Consider the following 14,228-nt stretch of genomic DNA (forward strand, 5'->3'; position numbering starts at 1 on the left):
TCTCATGTTAAAGGACGGGTCTCTGGTTTGGTATTAGAATCATTGAGATATCACATCGCATGCTGTAGGAAGGGTCTAAGGATTGGAATGGGATGGACTTGGATATCACATCTCATGCTATAGGTAGGCTCTCAGGTTTGGTATAAGCATTGAGATATCACATCTCATGCTATAGGAAGGGTCTCAGGATTGGAATGGGAAGGATTTGGATATCACATCTCATGCTATAGGAAGGGTCTCAGGTTTGGTATAAGCATGGAGATATCACTTCTCATGCTATAGGAAGGGTCTCAGGATTGGAATGGGAAGGTGTTGGATATCACATCTCATGCTATAGGAAGGGTCTCAGATTTGGTATAAGCATTGAGATATCACATCTCATGCTATAGGAAGGGTCTCAGGATTGGAATGGGAAGGAGTTGTATATGACATCTCAGGCCTTAGGAAGGGTCTCAGGTTTGGTATAAGCATTGAGATATCACATCTCTGCTATCGGAAGGGTCTCAGGATTGGAATGGGAAGGAGTTGGATATCCCATCTCATGTTATAGGAAGGGTCTCAGGTTTGGTATTAGAAGCATTGAGATATCACATCTCATGCTATAGGAAGGGTCTCAGGATTGGAATGGGAAGGACTTGGATGTCACATCTCATGCTATAGGGAGGGTCGTAAGTTTGATATTAGAAGCATTGAGATAACAAATCTCATGATATCGGAAGGGTCTCAGGATTGGAATGGGAAGGAGTTGGATATCACATCTCATGATAAAGGAAGGGTCTAAGGTTTGGAAGGGGAAGGATTTGGATATCACATCTCATGTTATAGGACGGGTCTCAGGTTTGGTATTAGAAGCATTGAGATATCAAGTCTCATGGTATAAGAAGGGTCTCAGAATTGGAATGGGAAGGAGTTGGATATCACATCTCAAGCTATAGGAAGCGTCTCAGGATTGGAATGGGAAGGAGTTTGATATCACATCTCATGCCATAGTATGGGTCTCAGGTTTGGTAGAAGCATTGGGATATCACATCTCATGCTATCAGAAGGGTATCAGTATTGGATTTGGAAGGAGTTGGATATCCCATCTCATGCTATAGGAAGGGTCTCAGGTTAGAATGGGAAGGAGTTGGATATCACATTTCATGTTATAGGAAGGGTCTCAGGATTGGAATGGGAAGGACTTGGATATCATATCTCATGCTATAGGAAGGCTCTCAGGTTTGGAAGGGGAAGGAGTTGGATATCACATTTCATGTTAGAGGAAGGATCTCAGGTTTGGTATTAGAGGTCTTGAGATATCACATCTCATGCTATAGGAAGGGTCTCAGGATTGGAATGGGAAGGAGTTGGATATCACATCTCAAGCTATAGGAAGGGTCTCAGGTTTGGTATAAGCATTGAGATATCACATCTCAGAAGGGTCTCAGGATTGGAATGGGAAGAAGTTGGATATCACATCTCATGCTATAGGAAGGGTCTCAGGTTTGGTATAAGCATTGAGATATCACATCTCATGCTATAGGAAGGGTCTCAGGGTTGGAATGGGAAGGAGTTGTATATGACATCTCATGCCATAGGAAGGGTCTCAGGTTTGGTATAAGCATTGAGATATCACATCACTGCTATCGGAAGGGTCTCAGGATTGGAATGGGAAGGAGTTGGATATCCCATCTCATGTTATAGGAAGGGTCTCAGGTTTGGTATTAGAAGCACTGAGATATCACATCTTATGCTATAGGAAGGGTCTCAGGGTTGGAATGGGAAGGAGTTGTATATGACATCTCATGCCATAGGAAGGGTCTCAGGTTTGGTATAAGCATTGAGATATCACATCTCTGCTATCGGAAGGGTCTCAGGATTGGAATGGGAAGGAGTTGGATATCCCATCTCATGTTATAGGAAGGGTCTCAGGTTTGGTATTAGAAGCATTGAGATATCACATCTCATGCTATAGGAAGGGTCTCAGTATTGGAATGGGAAATAGTTGGATATCACATCTCATGCTATAGGAAGGGTCTCAGGTTTGGTATAAGCATTGAGATATCACATCTCATGCTATAGGAAGGGTCTCAGGATTGGAATAGGAAGGATTTGGATATCACATCTTATGCTATAGGAAGGGTCTCAGGATTGGAATGGGAAGGTGTTGGATATCACATCTCATGCTATAGGAAGGGTCTCAGATTTGGTATAAGCATTGAGATATCACATCTCATGCTATAGGAAGGGTCTCAGGATTGGAATGGGAAGGAGTTGTATATGACATCTCAGGCCTTAGGAAGGGTCTCAGGTTTGGTATAAGCATTGAGATATCACATCTCTGCTATCGGAAGGGTCTCAGGATTGGAATGGGAAGGAGTTGGATATCCCATCTCATGTTATAGGAAGGGTCTCAGGTTTGGTATTAGAAGCATTGAGATATCACATCTCATGCTATAGGAAGGGTCTCAGGATTGGAATGGGAAGAACTTGGATGTCACATCTCATGCTATAGGGAGGGTCTCAAGTTTGATATTAGAAGCATTGAGATAACAAATCTCATGATATCGGAAGGGTCTCAGGATTGGAATGGGAAGGAGTTGGATATCACATCTCATGATAAAGGAAGGGTCTAAGGTTTGGAAGGGGAAGGATTTGGATATCACATCTCATGTTATAGGACGGGTCTCAGGTTTGGTATTAGAAGCATTGAGATATCAAGTCTCATGGTATAAGAAGGGTCTCAGAATTGGAATGGGAAGGAGTTGGATATCACATCTCAAGCTATAGGAAGCGTCTCAGGATTGGAATGGGAAGGAGTTTGATATCACATCTCATGCCATAGTATGGGTCTCAGGTTTGGTAGAAGCATTGGGATATCACATCTCATGCTATCGGAAGGGTATCAGTATTGGATTTGGAAGGAGTTGGATATCCCATCTCATGCTATAGGAAGGGTCTCAGGTTAGAATGGGAAGGAGTTGGATATCACATTTCATGTTATAGGAAGGGTCTCAGGATTGGAATGGGAAGGACTTGGATATCTTATCTCATGCTATAGGAAGGCTCTCAGGTTTGGAAGGGGAAGGAGTTGGATATCACATTTCATGTTAGAGGAAGGATCTCAGGTTTGGTATTAGAGGCCTTGAGATATCACATCTCATGCTATAGGAAGGGTCTCAGGATTGGAATGGGAAGGAGTTGGATATCACATCTCAAGCTATAGGAAGGGTCTCAGGTTTGGTATAAGCATTGAGATATCACATCTCATGCTATAGGAAGGGTCTCAGGATTGGAATGGGAAGAAGTTGGATATCACATCTCATGCTATAGGAAGGGTCTCATGTTTGGTATAAGCATTGAGATATCACATCTCATGCTATAGGAAGGGTCTCAGGGTTGGAATGGGAAGGAGTTGTATATGACATCTCATGCCATAGGAAGGGTCTCAGGTTTGGTATAAGCATTGAGATATCACATCACATGCTATAGGAATGGTCTCAGGATTGGAATGGGAAGGACTTGGATATCACATCTCATGCTATAGGCAGGGTCTCAGGTTTGGAAAGGGAAGGAGATGGATATCACATTTCATGTTAGAGGTAGGATCTCAGGTTTGGTATTAGAGACATTGAGATATCACATCTCATGCTATCAGAAGGGTCTCAGGATTGGAATGGGAAGGAGTTGGATATCACATTTCATGCTAAAGGGAGGGTCTCAGGTTTGGAAGGGGAAGGATTTGGAAATCACATCTCATATTATATGAAGGATCTCAGGTTTGGTATTAGAAGCATTGAGATATCACATCTCATGCTATCGGAAGGATCTCAGGTTTGGTGTAAGAGGCATTGAGATATCACATCTCATGCTATCATAAGGGTCTCAGGATTGGAATGGGAAGGAGTTGGATATCACATCTCATGTTATAGGAAGGATCTCAGGTTTGGTATTAGAAGCATTGAGACATCACATCTCATGCTATAGGAAGGGTCTCAGGATTGGAATGGGAAGGAGTTGGATATCACATCTCATGCTATAGGAAGGGTCTCAGGTTTGGTATAAGCATTGAGATATCACATCTCATGCTATAGGAAGGGTCTCAGGATTGGAATGGGAAGGATTTGGATATCACATCTTATGCTATAGGAAGGGTCTCAGGTTTGGTATAAGCATTGAGATATCATATCTCATGCTATAGGAAGGGTCTCAGGATTGGAATGGGAAGAAGTTGGATATCACATCTCATGCTATAGGAAGGGTCTCAGGTTTGGTATAAGCATTGAGATATCACATCTCATGCTATAGGAAGGGTCTCAGGGTTGGAATGGGAAGGAGTTGTGTATGACATCTCATGCCATAGGAAGGGTCTCAGGTTTGGTATAAGCATTGAGATATCACATCACATGCTACAGGAAGGGTCTCAGGATTGGAATGGGAAGGACTTGGATATCACATCTCATGCTATAGGCAGGGTCTCAGGTTTGGAAAGGGAAGGAGATGGATATCACATTTCATGTTAGAGGTAGGATCTCAGGTTTGGTATTAGAGGCATTGAGATATCACATCTCATGCTATCAGAAGTGTCTCAGGATTGGAATGGGAAGGAGTTGGATATCACATTTCATGCTAAAGGGATGGTCTCAGGTTTGGAAGGGGAAGGATTTGGAAATCACATCTCATATTATAGGAAGGATCTCAGGTTTGGTATTAGAAGCATTGAGATATCACATCTCATGCTATCGGAAGGATCTCAGGTTTGGTATAAGAGGCATTGAGATATCACATCTCATGCTATCATAAGGGTCTCAGGATTGGAATGGGAAGGAGTTGGATATCACATCTCATGTTATAGGAAGGATCTCGGGTTTGGTATTAGAAGCATTGAGACATCACATCTCATGCTATAGGAAGGGTCTCAGGATTGGAATGGGAAGGAGTTGGATATCACATCTCATGCTATAGGAAGGGTCTCAGGTTTGGTATAAGCATTGAGATATCACATCTCATGCTATAGGAAGGGTCTCAGGATTGGAATAGGAAGGATTTGGATATCACATCTTATGCTAGAAGGGTCTCAGGATTGGAATGGGAAGGTGTTGGATATCACATCTCATGCTATAGGAAGGGTCTCAGATTTGGTATAAGAATTGAGATATCACATCTCATGCTTTAGGAAGGGTCTCAGGATTGGAATGGGAAGGAGTTGTATATGACATCTCAGGCCTTAGGAAGGGTCTCAGGTTTGGTATAAGCATTGAGATATCACATCTCTGCTATCGGAAGGGTCTCAGGATTGGAATGGGAAGGAGTTGGATATCCCATCTCATGTTATAGGAAGGGTCTCAGGTTTGGTATTAGAAGCATTGAGATATCACATCTCATGCTATAGGAAGGGTCTCAGGATTGGAATGGGAAGAACTTGGATGTCACATCTCATGCTATAGGGAGGGTCTCAAGTTTGATATTAGAAGCATTGAGATAACAAATCTCATGATATCGGAAGGGTCTCAGGATTGGAATGGGAAGGAGTTGGATATCACATCTCATGATAAAGGAAGGGTCTAAGGTTTGGAAGGGGAAGGATTTGGATATCACATCTCATGTTATAGGACGGGTCTCAGGTTTGGTATTAGAAGCATTGAGATATCAAGTCTCATGGTATAAGAAGGGTCTCAGAATTGGAATGGGAAGGAGTTGGATATCACATCTCAAGCTATAGGGAGCGTCTCAGGATTGGAATGGGAAGGAGTTTGATATCACATCTCATGCCATAGTATGGGTCTCAGGTTTGGTAGAAGCATTGGGATATCACATCTCATGCTATCGGAAGGGTATCAGTATTGGATTTGGAAGGAGTTGGATATCCCATCTCATGCTATAGGAAGGGTCTCAGGTTAGAATGGGAAGGAGTTGGATATCACATTTCATGTTATAGGAAGGGTCTCAGGATTGGAATGGGAAGGACTTGGATATCATATCTCATGCTATAGGAAGGCTCTCAGGTTTGGAAGGGGAAGGAGTTGGATATCACATTTCATGTTAGAGGAAGGATCTCAGGTTTGGTATTAGAGGCCTTGAGATATCACATCTCATGCTATAGGAAGGGTCTCAGGATTGGAATGGGAAGAAGTTGGATATCACATCTCATGCTATAGGAAGGGTCTCAGGTTTGGTATAAGCATTGAGATATCACATCTCATGCTATAGGAAGGGTCTCAGGGTTGGAATGGGAAGGAGTTGTATATGACATCTCATGCCATAGGAAGGGTCTCAGGTTTGGTATAAGCATTGAGATATCACATCACATGCTATAGGAATGGTCTCAGGATTGGAATGGGAAGGACTTGGATATCACATCTCATGCTATAGGCAGGGTCTCAGGTTTGGAAAGGGAAGGAGATGGATATCACATTTCATGTTAGAGGTAGGATCTCAGGTTTGGTATTAGAGACATTGAGATATCACATCTCATGCTATCAGAAGGGTCTCAGGATTGGAATGGGAAGGAGTTGGATATCACATTTCATGCTAAAGGGAGGGTCTCAGGTTTGGAAGGGGAAGGATTTGGAAATCACATCTCATATTATATGAAGGATCTCAGGTTTGGTATTAGAAGCATTGAGATATCACATCCATGCTATCGGAAGGATCTCAGGTTTGGTGTAAGAGGCATTGAGATATCACATCTCATGCTATCATAAGGGTCTCAGGATTGGAATGGGAAGGAGTTGGATATCACATCTCATGTTATAGGAAGGATCTCAGGTTTGGTATTAGAAGCATTGAGACATCACATCTCATGCTATAGGAAGGGTCTCAGGATTGGAATGGGAAGGAGTTGGATATCACATCTCATGCTATAGGAAGGGTCTCAGGTTTGGTATAAGCATTGAGATATCACATCTCATGCTATAGGAAGGGTCTCAGGATTGGAATGGGAAGGATTTGGATATCACATCTTATGCTATAGGAAGGGTCTCAGGTTTGGTATAAGCATTGAGATATCATATCTCATGCTATAGGAAGGGTCTCAGGATTGGAATGGGAAGAAGTTGGATATCACATCTCATGCTATAGGAAGGGTCTCAGGTTTGGTATAAGCATTGAGATATCACATCTCATGCTATAGGAAGGGTCTCAGGGTTGGAATGGGAAGGAGTTGTGTATGACATCTCATGCCATAGGAAGGGTCTCAGGTTTGGTATAAGCATTGAGATATCACATCACATGCTATAGGAAGGGTCTCAGGATTGGAATGGGAAGGACTTGGATATCACATCTCATGCTATAGGCAGGGTCTCAGGTTTGGAAAGGGAAGGAGATGGATATCACATTTCATGTTAGAGGTAGGATCTCAGGTTTGGTATTAGAGGCATTGAGATATCACATCTCATGCTATCAGAAGTGTCTCAGGATTGGAATGGGAAGGAGTTGGATATCACATTTCATGCTAAAGGGATGGTCTCAGGTTTGGAAGGGGAAGGATTTGGAAATCACATCTCATATTATAGGAAGGATCTCAGGTTTGGTATTAGAAGCATTGAGATATCACATCTCATGCTATCGGAAGGATCTCAGGTTTGGTATAAGAGGCATTGAGATATCACATCTCATGCTATCATAAGGGTCTCAGGATTGGAATGGGAAGGAGTTGGATATCACATCTCATGTTATAGGAAGGATCTCGGGTTTGGTATTAGAAGCATTGAGACATCACATCTCATGCTATAGGAAGGGTCTCAGGATTGGAATGGGAAGGAGTTGGATATCACATCTCATGCTATAGGAAGGGTCTCAGGTTTGGTATAAGCATTGAGATATCACATCTCATGCTATAGGAAGGGTCTCAGGATTGGAATAGGAAGGATTTGGATATCACATCTTATGCTAGAAGGGTCTCAGGATTGGAATGGGAAGGTGTTGGATATCACATCTCATGCTATAGGAAGGGTCTCAGATTTGGTATAAGAATTGAGATATCACATCTCATGCTTTAGGAAGGGTCTCAGGATTGGAATGGGAAGGAGTTGTATATGACATCTCAGGCCTTAGGAAGGGTCTCAGGTTTGGTATAAGCATTGAGATATCACATCTCTGCTATCGGAAGGGTCTCAGGATTGGAATGGGAAGGAGTTGGATATCCCATCTCATGTTATAGGAAGGGTCTCAGGTTTGGTATTAGAAGCATTGAGATATCACATCTCATGCTATAGGAAGGGTCTCAGGATTGGAATGGGAAGAACTTGGATGTCACATCTCATGCTATAGGGAGGGTCTCAAGTTTGATATTAGAAGCATTGAGATAACAAATCTCATGATATCGGAAGGGTCTCAGGATTGGAATGGGAAGGAGTTGGATATCACATCTCATGATAAAGGAAGGGTCTAAGGTTTGGAAGGGGAAGGATTTGGATATCACATCTCATGTTATAGGACGGGTCTCAGGTTTGGTATTAGAAGCATTGAGATATCAAGTCTCATGGTATAAGAAGGGTCTCAGAATTGGAATGGGAAGGAGTTGGATATCACATCTCAAGCTATAGGGAGCGTCTCAGGATTGGAATGGGAAGGAGTTTGATATCACATCTCATGCCATAGTATGGGTCTCAGGTTTGGTAGAAGCATTGGGATATCACATCTCATGCTATCGGAAGGGTATCAGTATTGGATTTGGAAGGAGTTGGATATCCCATCTCATGCTATAGGAAGGGTCTCAGGTTAGAATGGGAAGGAGTTGGATATCACATTTCATGTTATAGGAAGGGTCTCAGGATTGGAATGGGAAGGACTTGGATATCATATCTCATGCTATAGGAAGGCTCTCAGGTTTGGAAGGGGAAGGAGTTGGATATCACATTTCATGTTAGAGGAAGGATCTCAGGTTTGGTATTAGAGGCCTTGAGATATCACATCTCATGCTATAGGAAGGGTCTCAGGATTGGAATGGGAAGAAGTTGGATATCACATCTCATGCTATAGGAAGGGTCTCAGGTTTGGTATAAGCATTGAGATATCACATCTCATGCTATAGGAAGGGTCTCAGGGTTGGAATGGGAAGGAGTTGTATATGACATCTCATGCCATAGGAAGGGTCTCAGGTTTGGTATAAGCATTGAGATATCACATCACATGCTATAGGAATGGTCTCAGGATTGGAATGGGAAGGACTTGGATATCACATCTCATGCTATAGGCAGGGTCTCAGGTTTGGAAAGGGAAGGAGATGGATATCACATTTCATGTTAGAGGTAGGATCTCAGGTTTGGTATTAGAGACATTGAGATATCACATCTCATGCTATCAGAAGGGTCTCAGGATTGGAATGGGAAGGAGTTGGATATCACATTTCATGCTAAAGGGAGGGTCTCAGGTTTGGAAGGGGAAGGATTTGGAAATCACATCTCATATTATATGAAGGATCTCAGGTTTGGTATTAGAAGCATTGAGATATCACATCCATGCTATCGGAAGGATCTCAGGTTTGGTGTAAGAGGCATTGAGATATCACATCTCATGCTATCATAAGGGTCTCAGGATTGGAATGGGAAGGAGTTGGATATCACATCTCATGTTATAGGAAGGATCTCAGGTTTGGTATTAGAAGCATTGAGACATCACATCTCATGCTATAGGAAGGGTCTCAGGATTGGAATGGGAAGGAGTTGGATATCACATCTCATGCTATAGGAAGGGTCTCAGGTTTGGTATAAGCATTGAGATATCACATCTCATGCTATAGGAAGGGTCTCAGGATTGGAATGGGAAGGATTTGGATATCACATCTTATGCTATAGGAAGGGTCTCAGGTTTGGTATAAGCATTGAGATATCATATCTCATGCTATAGGAAGGGTCTCAGGATTGGAATGGGAAGAAGTTGGATATCACATCTCATGCTATAGGAAGGGTCTCAGGTTTGGTATAAGCATTGAGATATCACATCTCATGCTATAGGAAGGGTCTCAGGGTTGGAATGGGAAGGAGTTGTGTATGACATCTCATGCCATAGGAAGGGTCTCAGGTTTGGTATAAGCATTGAGATATCACATCACATGCTATAGGAAGGGTCTCAGGATTGGAATGGGAAGGACTTGGATATCACATCTCATGCTATAGGCAGGGTCTCAGGTTTGGAAAGGGAAGGAGATGGATATCACATTTCATGTTAGAGGTAGGATCTCAGGTTTGGTATTAGAGGCATTGAGATATCACATCTCATGCTATCAGAAGTGTCTCAGGATTGGAATGGGAAGGAGTTGGATATCACATTTCATGCTAAAGGGATGGTCTCAGGTTTGGAAGGGGAAGGATTTGGAAATCACATCTCATATTATAGGAAGGATCTCAGGTTTGGTATTAGAAGCATTGAGATATCACATCTCATGCTATCGGAAGGATCTCAGGTTTGGTATAAGAGGCATTGAGATATCACATCTCATGCTATCATAAGGGTCTCAGGATTGGAATGGGAAGGAGTTGGATATCACATCTCATGTTATAGGAAGGATCTCGGGTTTGGTATTAGAAGCATTGAGACATCACATCTCATGCTATAGGAAGGGTCTCAGGATTGGAATGGGAAGGAGTTGGATATCACATCTCATGCTATAGGAAGGGTCTCAGGTTTGGTATAAGCATTGAGATATCACATCTCATGCTATAGGAAGGGTCTCAGGATTGGAATAGGAAGGATTTGGATATCACATCTTATGCTAGAAGGGTCTCAGGATTGGAATGGGAAGGTGTTGGATATCACATCTCATGCTATAGGAAGGGTCTCAGATTTGGTATAAGAATTGAGATATCACATCTCATGCTTTAGGAAGGGTCTCAGGATTGGAATGGGAAGGAGTTGTATATGACATCTCAGGCCTTAGGAAGGGTCTCAGGTTTGGTATAAGCATTGAGATATCACATCTCTGCTATCGGAAGGGTCTCAGGATTGGAATGGGAAGGAGTTGGATATCCCATCTCATGTTATAGGAAGGGTCTCAGGTTTGGTATTAGAAGCATTGAGATATCACATCTCATGCTATAGGAAGGGTCTCAGGATTGGAATGGGAAGAACTTGGATGTCACATCTCATGCTATAGGGAGGGTCTCAAGTTTGATATTAGAAGCATTGAGATAACAAATCTCATGATATCGGAAGGGTTTCAGGATTGGAATGGGAAGGAGTTGGATATCACATCTCATGATAAAGGAAGGGTCTAAGGTTTGGAAGGGGAAGGATTTGGATATCACATCTCATGTTATAGGACGGGTCTCAGGTTTGGTATTAGAAGCATTGAGATATCAAGTCTCATGGTATAAGAAGGGTCTCAGAATTGGAATGGGAAGGAGTTGGATATCACATCTCAAGCTATAGGGAGCGTCTCAGGATTGGAATGGGAAGGAGTTTGATATCACATCTCATGCCATAGTATGGGTCTCAGGTTTGGTAGAAGCATTGGGATATCACATCTCATGCTATCGGAAGGGTATCAGTATTGGATTTGGAAGGAGTTGGATATCCCATCTCATGCTATAGGAAGGGTCTCAGGTTAGAATGGGAAGGAGTTGGATATCACATTTCATGTTATAGGAAGGGTCTCAGGATTGGAATGGGAAGGACTTGGATATCATATCTCATGCTATAGGAAGGCTCTCAGGTTTGGAAGGGGAAGGAGTTGGATATCACATTTCATGTTAGAGGAAGGATCTCAGGTTTGGTATTAGAGGCCTTGAGATATCACATCTCATGCTATAGGAAGGGTCTCAGGATTGGAATGGGAAGAAGTTGGATATCACATCTCATGCTATAGGAAGGGTCTCAGGTTTGGTATAAGCATTGAGATATCACATCTCATGCTATAGGAAGGGTCTCAGGGTTGGAATGGGAAGGAGTTGTATATGACATCTCATGCCATAGGAAGGGTCTCAGGTTTGGTATAAGCATTGAGATATCACATCACATGCTATAGGAATGGTCTCAGGATTGGAATGGGAAGGACTTGGATATCACATCTCATGCTATAGGCAGGGTCTCAGGTTTGGAAAGGGAAGGAGATGGATATCACATTTCATGTTAGAGGTAGGATCTCAGGTTTGGTATTAGAGACATTGAGATATCACATCTCATGCTATCAGAAGGGTCTCAGGATTGGAATGGGAAGGAGTTGGATATCACATTTCATGCTAAAGGGAGGGTCTCAGGTTTGGAAGGGGAAGGATTTGGAAATCACATCTCATATTATATGAAGGATCTCAGGTTTGGTATTAGAAGCATTGAGATATCACATCCATGCTATCGGAAGGATCTCAGGTTTGGTGTAAGAGGCATTGAGATATCACATCTCATGCTATCATAAGGGTCTCAGGATTGGAATGGGAAGGAGTTGGATATCACATCTCATGTTATAGGAAGGATCTCAGGTTTGGTATTAGAAGCATTGAGACATCACATCTCATGCTATAGGAAGGGTCTCAGGATTGGAATGGGAAGGAGTTGGATATCACATCTCATGCTATAGGAAGGGTCTCAGGTTTGGTATAAGCATTGAGATATCACATCTCATGCTATAGGAAGGGTCTCAGGATTGGAATGGGAAGGATTTGGATATCACATCTTATGCTATAGGAAGGGTCTCAGGTTTGGTATAAGCATTGAGATATCATATCTCATGCTATAGGAAGGGTCTCAGGATTGGAATGGGAAGAAGTTGGATATCACATCTCATGCTATACGAAGGGTCTCAGGTTTGGTATAAGCATTGAGATATCACATCTCATGCTATAGGAAGGGTCTCAGGGTTGGAATGGGAAGGAGTTGTGTATGACATCTCATGCCATAGGAAGGGTCTCAGGTTTGGTATAAGCATTGAGATATCACATCACATGCTATAGGAAGGGTCTCAGGATTGGAATGGGAAGGACTTGGATATCACATCTCATGCTATAGGCAGGGTCTCAGGTTTGGAAAGGGAAGGAGATGGATATCACATTTCATGTTAGAGGTAGGATCTCAGGTTTGGTATTAGAGGCATTGAGATATCACATCTCATGCTATCAGAAGGGTCTCAGGATTGGAATGGGAAGGAGTTGGATATCACATTTCATGCTAAAGGGATGGTCTCAGGTTTGGAAGGGGAAGGATTTGGAAATCACATCTCATATTATAGGAAGGATCTCAGGTTTGGTATTAGAAGCATTGAGATATCACATCTCATGCTATCGGAAGGATCTCAGGTTTGGTATAAGAGGCATTGAGATATCACATCCCATGCTATCATAAGGGTCTCAGGATTGGAATGGGAAGGAGTTGGATATCACATCTCATGTTATAGGAAGGATCTCAGGTTTGGTATTAGAAGCATTGAGACATCACATCTCATGCTATAGGAAGGGTCTCAGGATTGGAATGGGAAGGAGTTGGATATCACATCTCATGCTATAGGAAGGGTCTCAGGTTTGGTATAAGCATTGAGATATCACATCTCATGCTATAGGAAGGGTCTCAGGATTGGAATAGGAAGGATTTGGATAACACATCTTATGCTATAGGAAGGGTCTCAGGATTGGAATGGGAAGGTGTTGGATATCACATCTCATGCTATAGGAAGGGTCTCAGATTTGGTATAAGCATTGAGATATCACATCTCATGCTTTAGGAAGGGTCTCAGGATTGGAATGGGAAGGAGTTGTATATGACATCTCAGGCCTTAGGAAGGGTCTCAGGTTTGGTATAAGCATTGAGATATCACATCTCTGCTATCGGAAGGGTCTCAGGATTGGAATGGGAAGGAGTTGGATATCCCATCTCATGTTATAGGAAGGGTCTCAGGTTTGGTATTAGAAGCATTGAGATATCACATCTCATGCTATAGGAAGGGTCTCAGGATTGGAATGGGAAGGACTTGGATGTCACATCTCATGCTATAGGGAGGGTCTCAAGTTTGATATTAGAAGCATTGAGATAACAAATCTCATGATATCGGAAGGGTCTCAGGATTGGAATGGGAAGGAGTTGGATATCACATCTCATGATAAAGGAAGGGTCTAAGGTTTGGAAGGGGAAGGATTTGGATATCACATCTCATGTTATAGGACGGGAATGCTTATACCAAACCTGAGAGCCTACCTCTAGCATGAGATGTGATATCCAAGTCCATCCCATTCCAATCCTTAGACCCTTCCTACAGCATGCGATGTGATATCTCAATGATTCCAATACCAAACCAGAGACTCTTCCTATAACATGAGATGGGA

The sequence above is a fragment of the Ambystoma mexicanum genome, chromosome 5q (genome assembly GCF_040938575.1).
Source record: "Ambystoma mexicanum isolate Mex_15411 chromosome 5q, UKY_AmexF1_1, whole genome shotgun sequence".
Lineage (NCBI taxonomy): Eukaryota > Metazoa > Chordata > Amphibia > Caudata > Ambystomatidae > Ambystoma > Ambystoma mexicanum.